Below are 20,385 nucleotides of genomic sequence, written 5' to 3'. Positions count from 1 at the left end.
TTAACATCTTTTTTAATGATTAGAGAGAAACATTTAAGTAAAACATCCAAATGAAAGACAACAAGAGAAGTCATATGTTCTAAAAATGCATCATAATTTTCTCTTGCTCCAACAACATTATCCCCACTAAAGGTGGGAATTTCTTATAATGAAGCTAGCATGTCATGAGGTTGACCTATAATGTTAGTGAAATTAAAAGGTTTAAAGGAATTAGTCAACCCTGGGGCATCCATTATGTCTTGAGCACGTAAATAATGTTAAAAACATTTTCTTAAATCACATGAGGCTTGAAGGCCTTGATTATTTTTTTTCACTACCTTTCTTATTTGATAAACAAGTTCAAGCTTATGGACTTGAAAAAGAACACCTTGAGGGTTTGTTCTTGTAGATTATTTCTTCATATTTTGTTAATGCAGAGTCACCATATGAGACATATCAAGTTAGCTTGCATAAACACTCATCAAGACACAATATGAAGTGGAAAAAATTAACCGCAAATGTTGTTTAAGAGACCAGGATGAAGAGCTTCTCCCTAGAAATGGTGCCAAAAAAAATGCACCTCCTATATTAGAAGCTTTCACAAGTTCTATTCAAGGTGCTAAATTGTAAGTGTGCAAGAGATACACCCATTATTACCTCAACACAATCTCAGTCTCCTCTCACATTAGTCCAACTCCTAGAATGCCATGGTGGGTATCCCAATCTATACAAAATTCACCAATTATTTGAGAAAAACAATGCCTCTAAACAATCAAAATTATGAAGGTTAGGAGCAATACAAAATATATTCTAGGTCTGACATATAATATTCTATTGTAGAAAATACAAACAAGCAAACAAAACTCAATGAAAATACTTGATAAAAGGTTATCTTAGAAGATTGAGAGTGAGGAAAAGGCACAAAATTCAATATGGTCTACCCATTTTTACCACTTGATTTGTGACCTAATTGGGACAAGATTGCTTCTATCCTACACTTCCATATCTGCAAAGTAATGCAAAAAACACTAAAAAACATACTTAGAATGATTAATCCTTGGGTGCTTGAGCTCGAGAACTTACACAAGAGTGAAAATACAACCTAAAAATGAATATTATGTAAACAAACAATAAATTATAGCAATCTAATCCAGATTTGCTTGAATTTGGAGTCCAATCCTTGAGGGGCTAAAAATTAAGAAGTGCCCTAATCAATTTAAAAAAAAATGCAACACTTAGGGTAGCTTTAAATACTTCCAAATGTTAGAGATATGCAATGAAAACACTTAAAAGTATGAGTAGGGCCTTTAAGAGTTTAGAGACAACATTTAATGAAGCCCTGGTTAAGGAGCCTCAACAATCTCTAAAGATATTGCTGTAATAAAATTTTGATCAATGAAAACACCTTTAAAATAGTTAAATATATGTCAGATAGATATTTAGAACATAAAGCAAAAGGGATGTTTTTCCTAAACCTTTAATTCTTCAAAATGGCACAAACCCTAAGAAAAACACCATCATTTAAGAATGTAATCTATCAACTTTTTTATAATCAATAAATAAAAAATATTTGTAATGCCCTACTTAATCTTATCATGCAAATTTTATTAGTGTTTAAATTACCTGAAAATATTGACTTATAATTATCAAGAGAAATATTAGTATATACCTACATTTGTGAAACTGTAATTTTTATTTTACTGATATAAATTTTATTATTGTTATTATTCAATTCCCAACTTGTCTTCTCAAATTTAATTTTGGATAGTATATGGTCTCCTTCAGTTTATTCCAAATTAAATATCCATATCCCAAAGTGTCTTCTCAAAATCTACTTGGGAGAAGATATGGTCTTCTCCAATTAATTTCCAAATTAAATATTCATATCTTATCCCCAAAATGTCTTTTCAAATCTACTTGAACAAGATATGGTAAGAAAAGTCAAGGATACTAAATGAAAGGATGAGGGGGTAGTCATGACATTAATGATAGGTGGTTGAGGTGGATGGGAGGAATAGGCATAAAAGGGGAAGGATGGTGAGAGGAGAAGGAATATCCTTGGTCTTGATTTTGTTTTGGAGGATTGTGTTTGGGTTAGGAATGTGGAGAAAGAGAAGGGAGAGAATGGCGAGATAAATGAGGGAGTACAAACTTGGAGCTGGAGAGTGTTTGTTAAAGTTGGACACATTAGATCTAGTTGGACTTGGGCTCGAAGGGCTAGGGAATCTATGGAGGTTCTCTGGGCTAGGAAATACTTCCTAGTTTGCTGGGAGGCAATTCTAGTTGGGTAGTCAAGAGGAGCATCCCAACAGAGTCAAGAGCTTAGGAGCATCTCAACTAAGTTATTGGAACATGTATTCCTCCATTTATTCTTTACTTATGTAAATGGTTGCAACGAAATTCTTACTTATTTAATTTGTGGTAAATAAATTTTAATGGTATATTATTGTCTAATAAATGTTTAGATAAAATAAGTTATTTCCCATCTTATTGTGTTTAAAATTAGAGAAATTTGGTTTTTAGTTAGAGGACCCTAGGAGGGAGTCTCACACATGGTATCAAAGCCTGGCTTATTAAATTTTACTACTATAACTCCCTCTCTATTTTGTTATGCCTTATTGTCAAACTGTTTTCGAACTCCTTGTATCTTTTCACTCTAACTTCGAGACGAAGTTTTTTGAAGGAGGGGTGTATGTAATGCCCTACTTAATCTTGTCATGCAAATTTTACTAGTGTTTAAATTACCTGAAAATATTGACTTATAATTATCAAGAAATATTGGTATATACCTACATTTGTGAAACTGTAATTTTTATTTACTGATATAGATTTTATTATTGTTATTATTCAATTCCCAACTTGTCTTCTCAAATTTAATTTTGGATAGGATATGGTCTCCTTCCATTTATTCCAAATTAAATATCCATATCCCAAGGTGTCTTCTCAAAATCTACTTGGGTGAAGATATGGTCTTCTCCAATTAATTTGGGTGTTGAAGTTGTTGATCAAAGCAGGGTTGCTCGTGACGAAGTAACAACGGAAACAGGTACTTGAAGGTGAAGGAAGTTGGTTTCACATACAAGTGAGACAAGAACTGGTTCGGTTTTGCAGGGAACTTGGTGAAGCTGGTAGATGGTCTATACTAGATCACAAAGAAGGAAGTTGTTAGCAAAAATGGCAGGAGAAACTCATGTTGTATCGGGTGAATCTAGCCATAATGTGACCAAGGCTTTCATAGAAAGGATATTGGAAAGAATGGAGGAATTGGAGACTTACTGGAATGTGAAGGTGGCCATGGTCATGAAATATCTAGAGGCTAATGCGAAGATGAGGGAAGAACTCGATGAACTCCGGATTCAGCATGAGTACATTGATATTAAGTGTACACAACTTGAAGATGAAGTCAAGGAGATTGGAGAAGCAAGGGATCGAGGTTTGGCAGAAATCTTGAACTTGCAGAAATCTCTTGATGAAGCGAGTGATGAGATTGCGGTGTTGAAGAAGGTCGTGAGACATAACTCAAGTGGAGGAGTGTCTCATGTGAAGATCAAGGAACCGGAACCTTATGATGGTACAAGAAGTGCGAAGACTCTTGGTAACTTTCTCCGCGATATGGAGCAATACTTGGAATGCTTGGGTCTACAAGGGTGAAAGTGGCTACTCAATTCTTGATGAAAGATGCTAAGATGTGGTGGTGAAGGAGAATGGATCAAATTGCTAGTGGCAGTGCTAGTGACATTACTTCGTGGGATGACATGAAGAAAGCTTTGCAGACCCATTTCAGTCCTCAGGATGAAACTTAGGAAGCAAGTATGAAGATTAAGTTTATTAAGCAGACAGGGAACCTACAAACATATCAGCGGGAGTTTGCAAGTGCGGTTTTGGAACTTCCTAACATGGCAGAGAGGGACAAGGTGTTCAACTTCATTATTGGATTGAAACCTTGGGCACGCAATGAAGTGAAGAGGCAGAAGATAAAGACACTTGAAGAAGCTTTTGCTATTGTGGATTGATTGGTGGAGCATTATGATGAAACCTCTGACGAGAAAAAGAAGAAGTTCGATAAGCCAAAAGAGAAGAAGAAGGATGATGCTTCAAAATCGGATGAGAAGCCAAAGACGAACAAAGCCTTGAAGTGTTGGATATGTGCTGAACCACATACGGTGAAGAATTGTCCTTCAAGACCGAAAGTGGCCGCTATTGCACAATCTAATACAAAGAAAGAAGAAGCTTTTGTGGGGATGATGTAGATTCTTGGAGCTACTGCTGCTACGGAAGTGGTCTCTCGGAGAGATCTTGAAAGAAACAGCTTGGAGTATGTTCAGATGAAGATTGGAGGTATGGATGTGCTCACTATGGTGGATAGTGGAGCTACTCATAACTTCATGAGTGAGGATGTTGCGAGAAGAATTGGGCTGAAATTTGTACCAGTGAAGGAACAAATGAAGACGGTGAATTCTCCTCCTGATTCTGTACTTGGTGTAGCTGAAAGGGTGGACATAACACTAGGTGAGTGGACCGGGAAAGTCGACTTCACTATAGTGTGGATTGATGACTATGAGGCTGTGCTAGGGATGGAATTCTTGAAACAATATGATGTTATGATTATTCCACATTTGAAGAAGATGTACATTTACGATGGAAGGGAAGATGTACCCATTGGTGTTCCAACCATTGGTGTGACAAGGCCTGATTGTAAACTAGCAGTGATGCAGATGGAGGACGAGAAGCATTTGGATGATGTGTGTAATTTGTTGTCTACTGCTGAGGCAAAGCTTACCGAGCAGTCATTGGTTATCAGGACACTATCTGATAGTATCTCGGATTTGTCAAGAAGGCTAGAAGAGGTTGAGGATGATGATGACAAGGATGTTTATGTGAGACCGAATGTCCATGAGGAGGATTAGGTGACATACCTGTAGAGGATGGAGATAGAAGATCCTGACAGATGGATTGAGCTTATTAGTGAGGGTGAGCCTTCAGGCTCTACTCCCTCTACATCTTTGTAGATGACAGGAAGATATGGCACATTGTTAACTGCTCATAACAGTGAGTTCTTAAAACAGGCTGAGCAGGTCTGACAGATGGTGCAGGAATGGTTTGGCATTAGCATCATGACATGTTGCAGATGGGATGGAGTTTCCATGGACCTGAGCATGGGAGAGATTCTTGGTGAGTCCAGGATGTGGCAAAGTCTGAGAAAGATTGGTGTAGACATAAGGATGGGCATTCTTATGATTTGAGCGTGACAATTGGACTGAGCACCAGACTAGTTTGAGTCATGAGGGCTAGCAGTGTACCAGAGAGATGTTGGCGTTATGTTGGAGTATCTGACGACATTCACAGGATGGGATGACACATGATGGAGGCAGTTGTTTTACATATGTTGTAGGGATGTTTGCAGTGGATGGACTGGTTGATATCATGGGCGAGGATGAGACAGTTATCTTGATGAGATGAGGATCTTGGTGGAAAATGGTTACCAGGATGGTATATTGTCGAGGACGACAATGACTTCAAGTGGAGGAGGATGTAAGGACCTGCGATCCGTGCGACAGGCAAGACGCACATCCCATGCAAAGATAGGCGAGCTACGGCCAAACGAGTGAGCGTGCGGTGTGAAATGCGCATGGAGGAAGGTTGGTTGGGTGATTTTATACCATGGGGATAAGCTGGGTGAGTCAACCACGAGCTGACACGGAGGACTTGCGATGTGGGCAAGTTTAGGTGGGCAGTCCCACGAGTTGGGCGGGCCGACCCAACCTTTGGACGAGCTATGTGAGTTGAGGTGAGTCGGCTGCGCTAGATGAACGAAGGTCAACCGGACGAGCTGACCTTGCCACCGCCCATATACATAGGCGGATGGCTGGATGAGTTGGGGGATCATTGAATCAAATGATCAAGCATTCGAACGAGTCATATGGACGAGCTTGAGGTGCGAAGTGCAAGTGGAGGCGCGGGCGTAGAGGCGCAAGTCGAACCGCAGGTTGATGCGCCCACCCACGGGGCAGACTTGCACGAGCTGCACGAGTTGTGAACAGGTTCGGTAGGCAGACCGCACGAAGGCACGCCCTTCGGGTGAACGTGGAGGTATCACGGGTGGTAGGCCGCACGAAGGCGTGCTCGCTCGCGGTTGATGATACTGGTGAAGGGTCGCACGAGGTGCCTGCCCGTCGGTCGAAGGCATGGGTGGAGGGTTGCATGAGGCGCCCGCCCGTCGGTTGAACGTGCGGGTGGAGGGCTGCACGAAGGTGCCCGTCCGTCGGTTGGTGAACTCGGGTGGAGGGTGCATGAAGGTGCCTGCCCGATGGTGAACTTGGATGGAGGGCTACACGAAGGTGCCCGCTCGATGGTGAACTTGGGTGGAGTGTTGCACGAAGGTGCCCACCCGACGGTGAAACGAACTCGGGTGAGGGGTGAAACGAAGGCGCCCGCCCGCGGTTGAATGGATCATGTGAGGCTGCACGGAGGTGTTGCCCGACGGTTGGAAAAGTGGAAATTTGGCTAAGTGTGGATTGTGAGAGTGACCACCGTGCAAGGCATGCACGAGGTCGGCAGCTCGAGGGCAAGACACGAAGTCTGAAATATGTCTAAGTATAAAACTTGGGGATGCCAAGTTATACTTGTATTTTTATGAAAGATTGAAAATTTATTGGAATTGGACAGACTCTTATTATGTTATTTATGTGTAATTGTTGTGGATAATAAATGTGTATGGGTGTCCATTAGTATAAACGCTAATAATAATACTTGGTGAAGAAAAAATAAACTAAGAATTGAATGTTAAGGCGTAGTCCATGTAAATAAGTATTGGTGAAAAGAAAGTGTTCGGTCACGCCCCCATTTCTTTTTTTGTTAATTGGCAAGGGTGCGGCACGGCCTAAGTAACTAACATGTTCCATTGTTAAGTTACTTTGCGAACTATGACTAACATTCATCATATTTCATTAACAATATTAATGTGAAAAATCCATTAACATTATAAACATTCAACATAAACATTCATAATAGCAGAGAGGACACCATCATATGCAATAATAATCTTTTATTATGAATTTGTAGAAATACAAATCACTAGGAGCAAATGCTCCACCAGAGTTTTTACCCGTGTCGGGCACCCACCTTGTGCATGCCTTGCACAGTGGTCGCTCCCCACACTTCATCGTTCAACCCACAAACTCTTGCTTGAGTCAGGCGGGCGCACCCTCGTGCGGCCCTCCACCCGAACTCCTCACCCGAGCTCGTGTCATCGTCGGGTGGACGCCTTCGTGCACCCTCCACCCGAGTTCACCAATTGACGGCCGAGCACCTTCATGCAGCCCTCTACCCGTGCCTTCAACCAGTGGGTGGGTACCTTCGTGCAGCCCTCCACCCGTACTTCCAACCGACGGGCGGGTGCCTTCATGTAGCCCTCCACCTGCACCAACCATTCACCAAGACTTCGTGCGATGTCGTGCCCGCCTTGTCTGACGAGTGGGCGCATCAACCTACGGTTTGTTGCGCCTCCGCTGCAGCTACCTCGCACTCCTTCCACGAGCTACTTGATGAGCGATGCTTGTTCGAATGCCTTGTCTCCCCAACCGCACCAACTATTCATACGTTGGTTGGGCAAGTCATGCCACCCGGCTGACTCATTCATCTCGCCCAGCGGATGTGCCTTCAGTTTGCAAAACTTGTTCTATGTGTAGGTCGGCCCGCCCATCACACGAGACCGCCCCACCATCACTCGCTCATTTCACCACTCACATGGTCAACTCGCGGGTGACTCGTTCAACCTGCCGGCGTATAAACATGCAACTGAACTTTGCCCATATAACATGTCTCGTCTATTTGGTCGCCTTTCTGCCTCGCACGCTACTTCGGTCGATCGGTGGGCGCGCCCGAGCGACTTGCCAACTGCAGGGCGTTACATTCTCCCCCACCTGAAAGCATTGTCATCCCCGGAAATCTATCTCTCCTCCGTAGCTTCCTATCATACTTCGCAATCTTCCGCTTCCATCTCCAAAGTGAGTCCTCCGTTTCCCAGCTTTCCTCCTTCGGTGCATTCTTCCATCTGACAAGAAATTCCCATCTCATGTGGCAACCAATCCCTGTAGATCGAACACTCAGAATCTTGTCCATCTCTAGATTCGGCTTGTCCACAATCATGGCTAGTCCCCTCGAGGGTTCAACTCTCTCTGGATGATCAGCATCAAGTCTACATCTCTTCAACTGACTCATGTGAAAAATTGGATGCTTCATGTGCATATGGCGTGGAAGCTCGAGCTCGTAAGCAACTTCCCCGACTCTCTTTTTTACTCGGAATGGTCCCTCATACTTCCATGTCAGTTTGCTTGTAGTCCCCTTAAGTGGTTGAAACTGCTCTTCAGTAATCCTAAGAAACACCATATCTCCCATACTGAAGTGTGCATCCCGTCTTCCCTTATCTGCCCATTTCTTCATTCTCCTTGCATCTTTGTGCAAGCACAACCGTGCCAACTCCATGGTCTCATCCCAAGCCTTCATGAATTTCTTCGCATGAGGACTCCTCAACAAACCTCCCGTCACTATGGTATGCGGTGTGATTGGCATCTGTCCATTCACCAACTTAAATGGATTGTACCCCGTCACAAAACTCTTTTCTATGTTGTAGCTAAACTGAGCCACATCCAAGAGTTCAGGGCAATTCTTCTGATCAGCCATCACATAATGTCTCAAATAATCCTCCAACAATGTGTTGATCCTCTTGGTCTGTCCATCTGTCTGCAGATGGTAACTCAAACTCATGAGTCCCGAATAACTTGAACAATGTAGTCCAAAATCTGCCTGTAAAACGTGGATCTTGGTCTGACACGATGCTTAATGGCATCCCCCAGTACTTCAGTATGTTCTTGAAGAACAACTCCGCAGTCCGCTCAGCTCCACATGGTATCTTTGTAGGAACAAAGACAGCATACTTGGAAAAACGATCAACCACAACCATTATCCCATTATACCCCTGCACCTCTGGCAACTGAGTGATGAATTCCATCGAGACACTCATCCATGGTCTCTCAGGAATCGGTAAAGGCTACAACAGACTTCATTGCCTTTGATTATCCGATTTTTCTTGCTGACAAATGATGCACGTATGTACATACTCCTCTACATCCTTCCGCATCTTCTCCCAAAAGAATCCTCTCTCCAACAATGCCAAAGAACGATGCTGCCCTGGGTGGCCAACCCACGGTGAGTCATGGCACTCCTTCAAAAGGTGCCTCCTGAGCCTAGATGACTTTGGAACATAGAGTCAGTTTCCAAAGAACAAGAATCCATCTCGTAAAAATAACTTTCGTGTCTTCCCCTCCTTTATTAGCTTCACTATATTTTGCGCCTGAGTATCGGTCTCAACACTTTCCTTGAGCTTATTCTGCATCTCTTCCGACATCTGAATTCGACTCCTACTCCTTGCTGCCTGGTCTTCCCCTTTCAATGCTGCAAGTTGTCCCTTCCTGCTAAGGGCATCTGCTACCGCATTGTGTCTCCCCGGTCTATACTCAATAGTCATGTCAAACTCTGCCAAGAAGTCATGCCAACGAGCTTGCTTTGCAGAAAGTTGTTGGTATTATGATACATATGTTGTACTTGACGGCAACCCACTCATCTCAGAGAATAAATTATAGTGAAGAGAAAATTTCACGCACTTATATGCAGAGAAAAGTTTATTTCATGTAGAGAAAAGTTCACGCACTTTTATGCAAAGAAAAGTTTATTGCATGTAGAGAAAAGTTCACGCACTTTTATGCAGAGAAAATTTTATTTCATGTAGAGAAAAAGTTCACGCACTTTCATGCAAGGAAAAGTGCGTATATGTTGGAGAACTTACCTTTGGTCCATGGTAGTTAGTCCTTGGTATTTTAACCCATGGTTTTTGACCATGGTACGCACTTTCATGCAAGGAAAAGCGCGTATATGTTGGAGAACTTACCTTTGGTCCATGGTAGTTAGTCCTTGGTATTTGAACCTATGAGGAAAAGTGCGTGTATGTTGGAGAACTTACCTTTGGTCCATGGTAGTTAGTCCTTGGTATTTGAACCTATGGTTTTGGACCATGGTACCTCGTCAAAAGTGTTGATCTCACGCACTTTCATGGTTGGTTCATGGTATTAGTCCGACAATTTTTTATCCTCTGGTTTTGGCCCGTGGTATTACATCCAAAAGTGTTGATCTCACGCACTTTCATGGCTGGTTCATGGTATTAGTCCAACAGTTTTTTGATCCTATGGTTTTGGACCGTGGTATTGAGAAAGGACTAAGGCTATAAAAGAGGAAGGAGATCATTTGGCAAGGCAACTTCTGAATTATCGAATATCTGATAAAGTGCTAGATCTGGAATATTGTGATTGGGTTATGGTACAGATCTGGATCTGAATGAAGAAGGAACCTGAGCTTAAGGAGAAGGATAAGTTCTATTGATGGGTCAAAATCTTAAGGCTGGAATAGTGATCTGTATGCGGGTTGGCTTTGGTGAAATCAGAGATTGATGATGCAAGTGTAGTTGATGGGTTTTTGATGTTCTTGGATCCAGTCTGAAAATTAATGAAAAGTGGTCCTTGAAAGAAAAGAAGTAGGGGGTTGTAGCTCCCTTCCAGGAGAGACTGGAAAACGAAAGAGAGAGTTGTAGCTCTCTGCAGGTTGTAGCCTGCGTACTGGTAAAGGACTGCACCAGTACAAAATCATTGTAAAAGGAGTTTCTTATTAAAAGAAGATAGAGACATATTGCAGCAGGTGGTTTTCACTCACATTGGGTTTCCACCTTATATCTGGTGTTCTTTTGTGTGACTATTTTCTTTTCTTGTTCCTGCTCATTATTTTATGATTCTGACATACAAAGTAATGATCAATATTTGAAGAATTATTCAAAGTATAAATAAGGAAGATATATTGAAAAGAATTTGATAATACTGATTCACCCCCCCTCTCAGTATTATTTCCAACAATTGGTATCAGAGCAGGTCCTTCTGAAGAATCTTGATCGCTTGAAGGAAGATCTAACATCATGAGCAACTACGAGAGGGAAGCATCAATCAGGCCACCGATTTTTGATGGGACAAACTTCGTATATTGGAAGGTAAGAGTTACTGCCTGTCTTCAATCTTTGGGTACAGAAGTATGGGACATTATAGAAACTGGGCATACTTTTCCATCAACTACTCCTATAGATTCAGCTGAGAAGAAGAAATATGAAACAAATGCAAAGGCGGTTAATACTCTTCTAGGATGTCTATCTCAGTCTGAATTCGTGAAGGTTATGTAATATAAATCCGCAAAAGAAATATGGGACAAGATTGTTTTGAGCTACGAAGGAGATGAACAGGTAAAACGTGCAAAACTTCAAACCCTCAGGATTCAGTATGAGAATCTTAGAATGTATAATGATGAAAGTGTGGCTAACTATTTTCTTCGTGTGGATGAGATTGTTAATTGTATGAAAATTTTGGGTGAAGAAATAAAAGAGACTGTTGTGGTTGAAAAAGTTCTAAGATCTTTGTCACCTAGGTTTGAATCTAAAGTTTCTGCTATAGAAGGAAAGGAGAATCTACAACATCTTAAAATGTCACAACTACATGGAATTATAACTGCTTATGAAATGAGAAAAGGAGGTCCATCTGACAGGAAAGAAGTTGCCTTCAAGGCTTCAGGTAAAGGAGAGTACTATGAATCAGGACATGGGTCAGAAGAAGAAGAAGAATCAAATTTTCTCAGAAATATTCAACGGGGTGCTGGACGGTTCAGAGGTAAGTTACCCTTCAAATGCTTTTCTTGTGGAAGAGTAGGTCACTATGCTACCAAATTTCCTCATAAGGATAAGATCGACAAGGGAAAGGAACCTATTAGATGGAACAAGAAACAGAATACAAATAAGAAAAGCTACTACACTCATGAAGACAGTGATGGTCTATCAAATAGTGATGAAGATGAACGAGGTAATGACTATAAACTTTTAATGGCCTTTGAAGATGATGATTACATGGATGCTATAGATGTGGATAGTTTTCATGAAGACATTTCTAGACTTAAGACATGTATAGAAGAAAAGAATATGATCATTGATACTCTACAATTTCAAATTGATGAAAAAGAAAAATATCTTGAAAAATTAGAAGGTGAAATTGTTGGCCTTAGAAAAGAAATTAAGAAAACAAAGGCTATTAATCTTAAGTTTGTCAAAGGATCTTAAACTCTGGATGAGATCATCAATGTACAGCGTTCTCCGCTAAACAAGACAGGTCTGGGGTATAATGGAGAAACATCTCAAGCATCCACCTCAAAGAGTTATCTTGATGCAGCAAGAAGGAATGAGCAAAAGCACAATGGATATCACCAGGCAAAGCAAGGATGAATTACATCAAGAACGAACAAAGACTATCAGGTAAACCAGGGGTAATCTGTCTTAAGGATGAACAAAAGCTACAACCAGTCACAGGGAAAATCTTCTCAATTTGCTTCAAGAATGGATGACAATAGAAATTACAATCATTTGGCCGGTAGATTTGATAATCACAGAAGTTTCTTCAATGGGAAATGTTTCTCTTGCCATAACTTTGGTCACAAAGCAGCTCAATGTGTTGCATATAAAACAATCATGACTAGAGAAGCTCAAAAACAAAGAAGTATGATCGGGATTACAAAAAGGACCTATAACAACTTTTCAGCTCTTGAAAATGAAGTTGAATGTTCTATTTGCAATAACTTTGGTCATGAAGATTCTGAATGCAGGAGCAGGTTTCAGCAGACAAACGAACAAGCCTCAAGCACCAGAACATGGAGAATAAAGGAACCACAAACAGAAAGATGTGGGATAGCCTTTTATGCAGAGGGACAAGAAAATCTATGGTACATCGACAGTGGATGTTCGAAGCATATGATAGGTGATAAAGAAAAACTTGAATCATATTCTGCTTTAGAAAAGGGAAAGAAAGTTTCTTTTGGAAATGATACTCCAGCAGCTATAAAAGGAAAAGGCACAGCTCAGTTAAAAGAAAAGGTCAAAGCTGGAAATGTTTTTTATGTTGATGGCTTGAAGCATAACCTTCTGAGTGTCAGTCAGATGTGCGATCAAGGAACCGAGGTAATATTTCGATCAAATGGATGTAGCGTTCGTGATCTTGATACAGGGAAAACGCTGATCAAAGGTAGAAGAACTCCAAATAATCTATACATATTTGAAGAAGGACAACAACAATGCTATTTGAGCAAGGATGATGAGCACTAGTTATGGCACCGGAGGTTGGGGCATCTAAGCTTTTCACAAATAAGGAAAGCATGCAAATATCAGGCAGTTCATGGTCTTCTAGATATCAAAATTCCAGACAACACCATATGCAAATCATGTCAGTTCGGAAAGCAAACCAGAACTAACTTTCCAGAGAAGGAAGGATCAGCTAGCATGCCTCTTGAGCTAGTCCATATAGATGTATGTGGTCCATTTAGGAAAAGGACACATCGAGGAGAAGAATACTTAATATTATTCATTGACGATTTCTCCAGGTTTGTTTGGTTAGGACTTATGAAGTACAAAGACGAAGCATTCGAGAAATTCAAATCCTTCAAAGCCTTGGTTGAAAATGAATCAGGTTACAAAATTAAGTGCCTCAGGTCTGACAGAGGTGGGGATTTTACCTCAAATGAATTTTTCGATTTATGTGAAGAACATGGGATAAGAAGAGAATTCTCTACAGCTAGAACTCCTCAGCAAAATGGAGTGGTGGAAAGGATGAACAGAACAGTCCAACAAATGGCTCGTGCTATGCTGGATGAGTCTGGAACTCTCGCAACTTTCTGGGGTGAAGCCGCATATGCTGCGGTTGTTATTATCAACAAAACAAATGTCCGAGTGAACAACACTCAAACTCCTCATGAGCTCTGGTATGGTGAGACTCCTTTGGTAAAGCACTTCAAAATCTTCGGGAGCAAATGCTATATTAAGAATACTGATGAGCAACTTGGCAAACTTGAACCTAGAGCAGATGAAGGCATTCTTCTTGGTTATTCTCCACATAGCAAAGCATATAAGTGCTAAAATAAAAGACTTGGAAGAATTGTTGACAGCATTGATGTAGTGGTTGATGAAAAGGGATACATTCCTAGGAAAGTAAATCATGAAAATATCGAAGAAGATGAAGACTACCCTCAAAGATAGAATGATGAAGAAGAAGAACCTCAAGGAGCACCAGAGGAACAGATAAGAATAGAAGAGAAGACTCCATCCCGGTACGTTTAGAAGAATCATCCAGAATCTCAGATTTTGGGGCAGAAAGAAGCAGGTGTACAAACAAGAAGAACAATTGCAGAAGCTTCAAGCTATTTGGCATTACTCTCCTCCACTGAACCACAAAATGTAAAAGAGGCATGCAAAGATGAATGTTGGGTCAAAGCAATGGATGAAGAACTTGAGCAGATTGAAAAGAACAACACTTGGGAGTTGGTTCCTAAACCAAAGGATAAGAATGCTATAGGGACAAAATGGGTCTTCAAAAATAAGTTGAATGAAAATGGGGAAGTAATTAGAAACAAGGCAAGACTTGTCTGTAAAGGGTATGCGCAGCAAGAAGGAATATATTTTGAGGAAACTTTTGCTCCTGTTGCAAGACTTGAGGCCATCTGAATGTTCTTTGCTCTCTCAAGCTTTCAAAAGTTCAAAGTATTTCAAATGGATGTGAAATCAGCCTTTCTGAATGGAGACTTAGAAGAAGAAGTATACATTGAGAAGCCAGATGGTTTCATTCTTGGAAATGATCCAAATCTTGTATGCAGATTGAAAAAGGCTCTCTATGGTCTTAAACAAGCTCCAAGGGCTTGGTACTATCGTTTGGACAAATATCTTCATCAACAAGGTTTTTCAAAAGGATCAGCAGATAGTAATATTTATATAAAAATTGAAAATGACAAATTGCTAATACTTGTTGTGTATGTAGATGACATTATCCTTGGCAGCAATGAAGAATCTATGAGTCAAAGCTTTGCCTTGGTGATGCAGAAAGAATTCGAAATGTCCTTGCTTGGAGAATTGACATATTTTCTTGGTTTGCAAATCCAACAAAATGAAGGAGGGATCTTCTTGTCTCAAACCAAGTATCTCAAGCAGATTTTGAAGAAATATGGTATGGAAGAAGCAAAACCAGTATGTACACCCATGATCACAGGATGTAACCTCAGTGCAAATGATGAATCAGCAGCAGTTCATAAACCAACTTACAGATCTATGATTGGAAGTCTACTTTATTTGACAGGTACCCAACCAGACATCATGCATGCAGTGGGAATAGTTGGAAGATTTCAGGCAAATCCAAAGGAAACTCATCTTCAGGCAGTAAAGAGAATCTTCAAATATCTTCAAGGGACACAAAACTATGGCTTATGGTATCCTAGAGATACAGATCTCACAGTTCATGCTTATACAGATGCAGATTGGGCCGGAAGCGTGGATGACAGGAAAAGCACAAGTGGTGGTGCATTCTTTATGGGTTCCAGATTAGTATCTTGGTTCAGCAAGAAACAGAGTTTGATTGCCTTATCTACAGCTGAAGCAGAATATGTTGTTGCTGCATCTTGCTGCACTCAACTCCTTTGGATGATGCAGACCTTGCAGGATTTTCAAATCACTTGTACACCACCCATCTCCATCTTATGTGATAATACAAGTGCAATCATCATTTCAAAGAACCCAGTCATGCATTCAAAAACCAAGCACATACCAATCAAGTATCACTTTCTTCGGGAACAAGTTCTTGAACAAAAGGTCAAGTTGGAGTATGTTCCTTCTAAGGAACAGGTTGCTGATATACTCACCAAACCATTGCCTAGGGAGACCTTTGAATACCTCAGGCAAAAGCTGGGGGTTGTTGATGCACCATCTTGTTGTTGAATCTCTTCTGATTGTTGGTTGTACGCAAGGTTCATCTGAAGTATATGCGTACATGTGCTGGGTTGCGGATTGGTCAAAGATCGAATGGCAGAGGTTCAGGGGGAGCATATCATGCATTGTTGGCATTATGGAGGAAGTACAGAAGGAGATCATGGATGCTGGTCTGAATATTGCTGCAATACGTCTCTATCTCTTTCATGGTCATGGATTATGGTTCTTCTTTGCAGATCTAGTTTATAGTCAGGGGGAGCATGTTCTTAGGGGGATCATAACCCTTTGCCCTTGATGTCAAAGGGGGAGAGTGATTTGGTATTGTTGCCATCAAGTCTAAAGGGGGAGATTGTTGGCATTATGATACATATGTTGTACTTGATGGCAACCCACTCATCTCAGATAATAAATTATAGTGTAGAGAAAAGTTCACGCACTTATATGCAAAGAAAAGTTTATTTCATGTAGAGAAAAGTTCACGCACTTTTATGCAGAGAAAAGTTTATTGCATGTAGAGAAAAGTTCACGCACTTTTATGCAGAGAAAATTTTATTTCATGTAGAGAAAAATTTCACGGACTTTCATGCAAGGAAAAGCGCGTATATGTTGGAGAACTTACCTTTGGTCCATGGTAGTTAGTCCTTCGTATTTGAACCCATGGTTTTGGACCATGGTACGCACTTTCATGCAAGGAAAAGCGCGTATATGTTGGAGAACTTACCTTTGGTCCATGGTAGTTAGTCCTTGGTATTTGAACCTATGAGGAAAAGCGCGTATATGTTGGAGAACTTACCTTTGGTACATGGTAGTTAGTCCTTGGTATTTGAACCTATGGTTTTGGACCATGGTACCTCGTCAAAAGTGTTGATCTCACGCACTTTCATGGTTGGTTCATGGTATTAGTCCGACAGTTTTTGATCCTATGGTTTTGGCCCGTGGTATTGCATCCAAAAGTGTTGATCTCACGCACTTTCATGGTTGGTTCATGGTATTAGTCCAACAGTGTTTTGATCCTATGGTTTTGGACCGTGGTATTGAGAAAGGACTAAGGCTATAAAAGAGGAAGGAGATCATTTGGCAAGGCAACTTCTGAATTATCGAATATCTGATAAAGTGCTAGATCTGGAATATTGTGATTGGGTTATGGTGCAGATCTGGATCTGAATGAAGAAGGAACCTGAGCTTAAGGAGAAGGATAAGTTCTATTGATGGGTCAAAATCTTAAGGCTGGAATAGTGATCTGTATGCGAGTTGGCTTTGGTGAAATCAGAGATTGATAATGCAAGTGTAGTTGATGGGTTTTTGATGTTCTTGGATCCAGTCTGAAAATTAATGAAAAGCGGTCCTTGAAAGAAAATAAGTAGGGGGTTGTAGCTCCCTTCCAGGAGAGACTGGAAAACGAAAGAGAGAGTTGTAGCTCTCTGCAGGTTGTAGCCTGCGTACTGGTAAAGGACTGCACCAGTACAAAATCATTGTAAAAGGAGTTTCTTATTAAAAGAAGATAGAGACATATTGCAGCAGGTGGTTTTCACCCACATTGGGTTTCCACCTTATATCTGGTGTTCTTTTGTGTGACTATTTGCTTTTCTTGTTCCTGCTCATTATTTTATGATTCTGACATACAAAGTAATGATCAATATTTGAAGAATTATTCAAAGTATAAATAAGGAAGATATATTGAAAAGAATTTGATAATACTGATTCACCCCCCCTCTCAGTATTATTTCCAACAAAAGCTTCGGTTGTGATGCAAAATAACTTGTTGCAACGTTGTCTGTCTGACAACAAACGGCTTCCCGATCAGGTAATGCCTCCACACATGAAAATAGTGAATGATCACAGTCATCTCCTTCTCATGAACTGGATACCTCCGTTCTCTATCCTGCAACTTCCGACTCTCGTACGCCACCGGATGCCCATCTTGCATAAGAACCCCTCCTATGGAAAAATCTGAAGCATCTGTGTGTACCTCAAACGGTCGCTCGAGGTCCGACAACTTTAGTATCGGTGCTGTAACTATCATGTTCTTCAAATAATCAAATGCCACCTGACATTTATCCGTCCAACTCCATCTCTTGTCTTTCTTCAACAGGTCTGTTTGTGATGATGTTACCTTGGAGTACCCCTCTACAAACTTCCATTGGTAGTTGGTCATGCCCAAAAACACCCTCATCTCATGGACATTCTTCGGTTCAACCCAGTCCTCGATCGCCTTCACTCTACTTGGCTCCATCCGTATTTACCCTTGACCCACTATATGTCCAAGGAACAGAATCTCGGTGTGAGCAAACACACACTTAGACTTCTTCAAGTAGAACTGATTTGCCTCAGTGCCTCGAACACCATCGCCAAGTGCTTCTTATGATCCTCCAAGTTGTCACTGTACACCACTATATCGTCCAAGTATACTACTACGAATGAATCCAAGTATGGACGTAGAACATCATTCATCAAAGTGCAAAACGTAGCAGGAGCATTGCACAACCCGAATGGTATAACAAGGAATTCAAAAGTACCATACCTCATTACTATGGCCGTCTTCTTCTCATTTCCTTCAGCGATCCACACCTAATAATACCCATGCCTCAAGTCCAGCTTAAAAAACACTCGGGCTTTCGCATGCTTGTCAAAGCAATCAGCAACCAATGGCAAAGGATACCAGTTCCTTATTGTTTGCTTGTTCAGTGCACGGTAATCATAGCACATCCGTAGCTCATTCGAATCCTTCTTTCACTGGAACAATATTGGAGCTCCATAGGGGGACCTTGAAGGTCTGATGAAACATGCATCAGTTAACTTCTTTAACTCTCATTTCAATTCCTCCAACTCAAGTCCTGACAACCGATAAGGTGCTTTAGCTAGAGGTTTCTTCCCTGGCTCAAGCTCAATGTTATGGTCCACTGCACGCTTTGGTGGAAGCTTCTTTGGTAGCTCATCAGGCATCAAATCTGCATATTTTGCTAATACCTTAGAAATCTCGGCTGGAACAGGCATCCCCACTCCATCACCTTCGACTCCCTTGAAAATCGCTGCATATGTCTTCAAATCTGACTCCTTCATAGACTTCTCCAAACTCAGTGCAGAAACATGTTGCACTTTGACTTCCCGCCTTTGCCTATGAGTGGGCAAAGTCCAAGTTTGTGACTGTCCAACCAACACCACCTCATCACAGAAGGGGACAACAATTGACTTGTTGCCCTTCAAGAAATCTTGGCCCAATATCATATCAAAGTCATTCATCTCCATCACAGTGAAGTCCAATTGACCCTTCCAGTCTTTTATCTGTACAGGCACTTCATGTGCCAAATTCACCACTTTAGCTCTAAAGTTCACCGCCTTGACTTCCACATTCAATGGGAAGATCATCAGTCCAACCTCTTTTGCCAACCGTGTCGTCATGAAGTTATGAGTGGCCCCTGTGTCCACTAGAGTTGAGGCGAGTCGGCTAGGCGAGCTGAACGAAGGTCAGTCGGACGAGCTGACCTTGCCACTACCCATATACATAGGTGATCCGGATTTAAACAGGAACGCAACAAATTACAGAGATAACCATATACACAAAGATGCAGCGGAAATAATATTTCATTTCATTAATGGAAAATACTGAAATATGCTTACAAACAGAAATGGAAATAAACTAGCTAGGGCGATGGTAGCTTATCTCTGAGAAGAGATGTGATGGCTACATGCCTCTGAACTGAGTTACAATGAGGCTCGAAGGCCTATTTATTGTTGAGAAACAATGGAAAACCCTTAACATTCCAAAACCTAACCTTAGGAGATGAAACGCCAAACTGTGGGCCCCGTTTGGGGTAAATTGGTACATCAACTTCCCGGGGTCGTAACTTTGGCATATGATCTCCGTTTGACGCGTACAATAGCTCGTTAGAAAGATCTATCCGAGTACTACCACTTTGGGAGGCAACATGGGTCCATGGACCCATGTTGCCCCAGATTCCCAAAAAAACATCGTTTAGGGCCTCAAAACGGCTCCGGAAGTTCAGGACCCGAAAAACTGCTAAAAATAGTAAACTGTGCTACAATTAAGGAAACTGAAAATGCTGAGAAAGACAATGGTGGGGGTCCAGGTGGACTTGGCAGGTGGCCACCAATATCCACCTGGATCATTCCTCCCCCCTTAGGAAGCAATGGTCCCCATTGCGTTGAGCTCCTCCATGAGATGAGGAAACTTCTGCTGAACTTGTTCCCTGGTGAGCCACTTGCCCTGCTGAAGGAGTTGGCCTGCTTTGACAACTCGATACAGTTGGATATTCTGTTGGCGAGTGTTCTTGATCTGTGTGTCCATGATCCGATCAGTTGCAGCTTGTTCCATGCAATCTGGATTTAATTCTGTGGGTTTGAGCTGTTCTGCAATGTCGGATGTGTCTAGCAATGGTGGAAAGTATGGCCGAAGGCGGTCCACATTGAACACTGGGTGCAGGCCAAGGAATGGGGGAATGCTGAGCTCAAATGCATTGTCTCCCATAGCCTTAGTAATGGTGTAAGGACCATATCGGAGTGGTCTCAAT

The 20,385-nt window shown here is 41.4% G+C and overlaps 1 protein-coding gene across 1 annotated transcript in view; it reads right to left on the bottom strand.

Moving 5' to 3' along the window:
* LOC149267083 (F-box only protein 6-like) overlaps positions 1 to 20,385 on the bottom strand; it is a 123,135-nt gene that overhangs the window by 72,273 nt on the left and 30,477 nt on the right. The gene's annotated exons all lie outside the window — the stretch shown is intronic.

Source organism: Pinus tabuliformis, chromosome 6, assembly GCF_031772625.1.
Source record: "Pinus tabuliformis cultivar Carrire ecotype Pingquan chromosome 6, CPIR1, whole genome shotgun sequence".
Taxonomy (NCBI): Eukaryota; Viridiplantae; Streptophyta; class Pinopsida; order Pinales; family Pinaceae; genus Pinus; species Pinus tabuliformis.
Note: the sequence above shows the minus strand (reverse complement) of the source record. Positions and strands in the feature narration are given on the sequence as shown.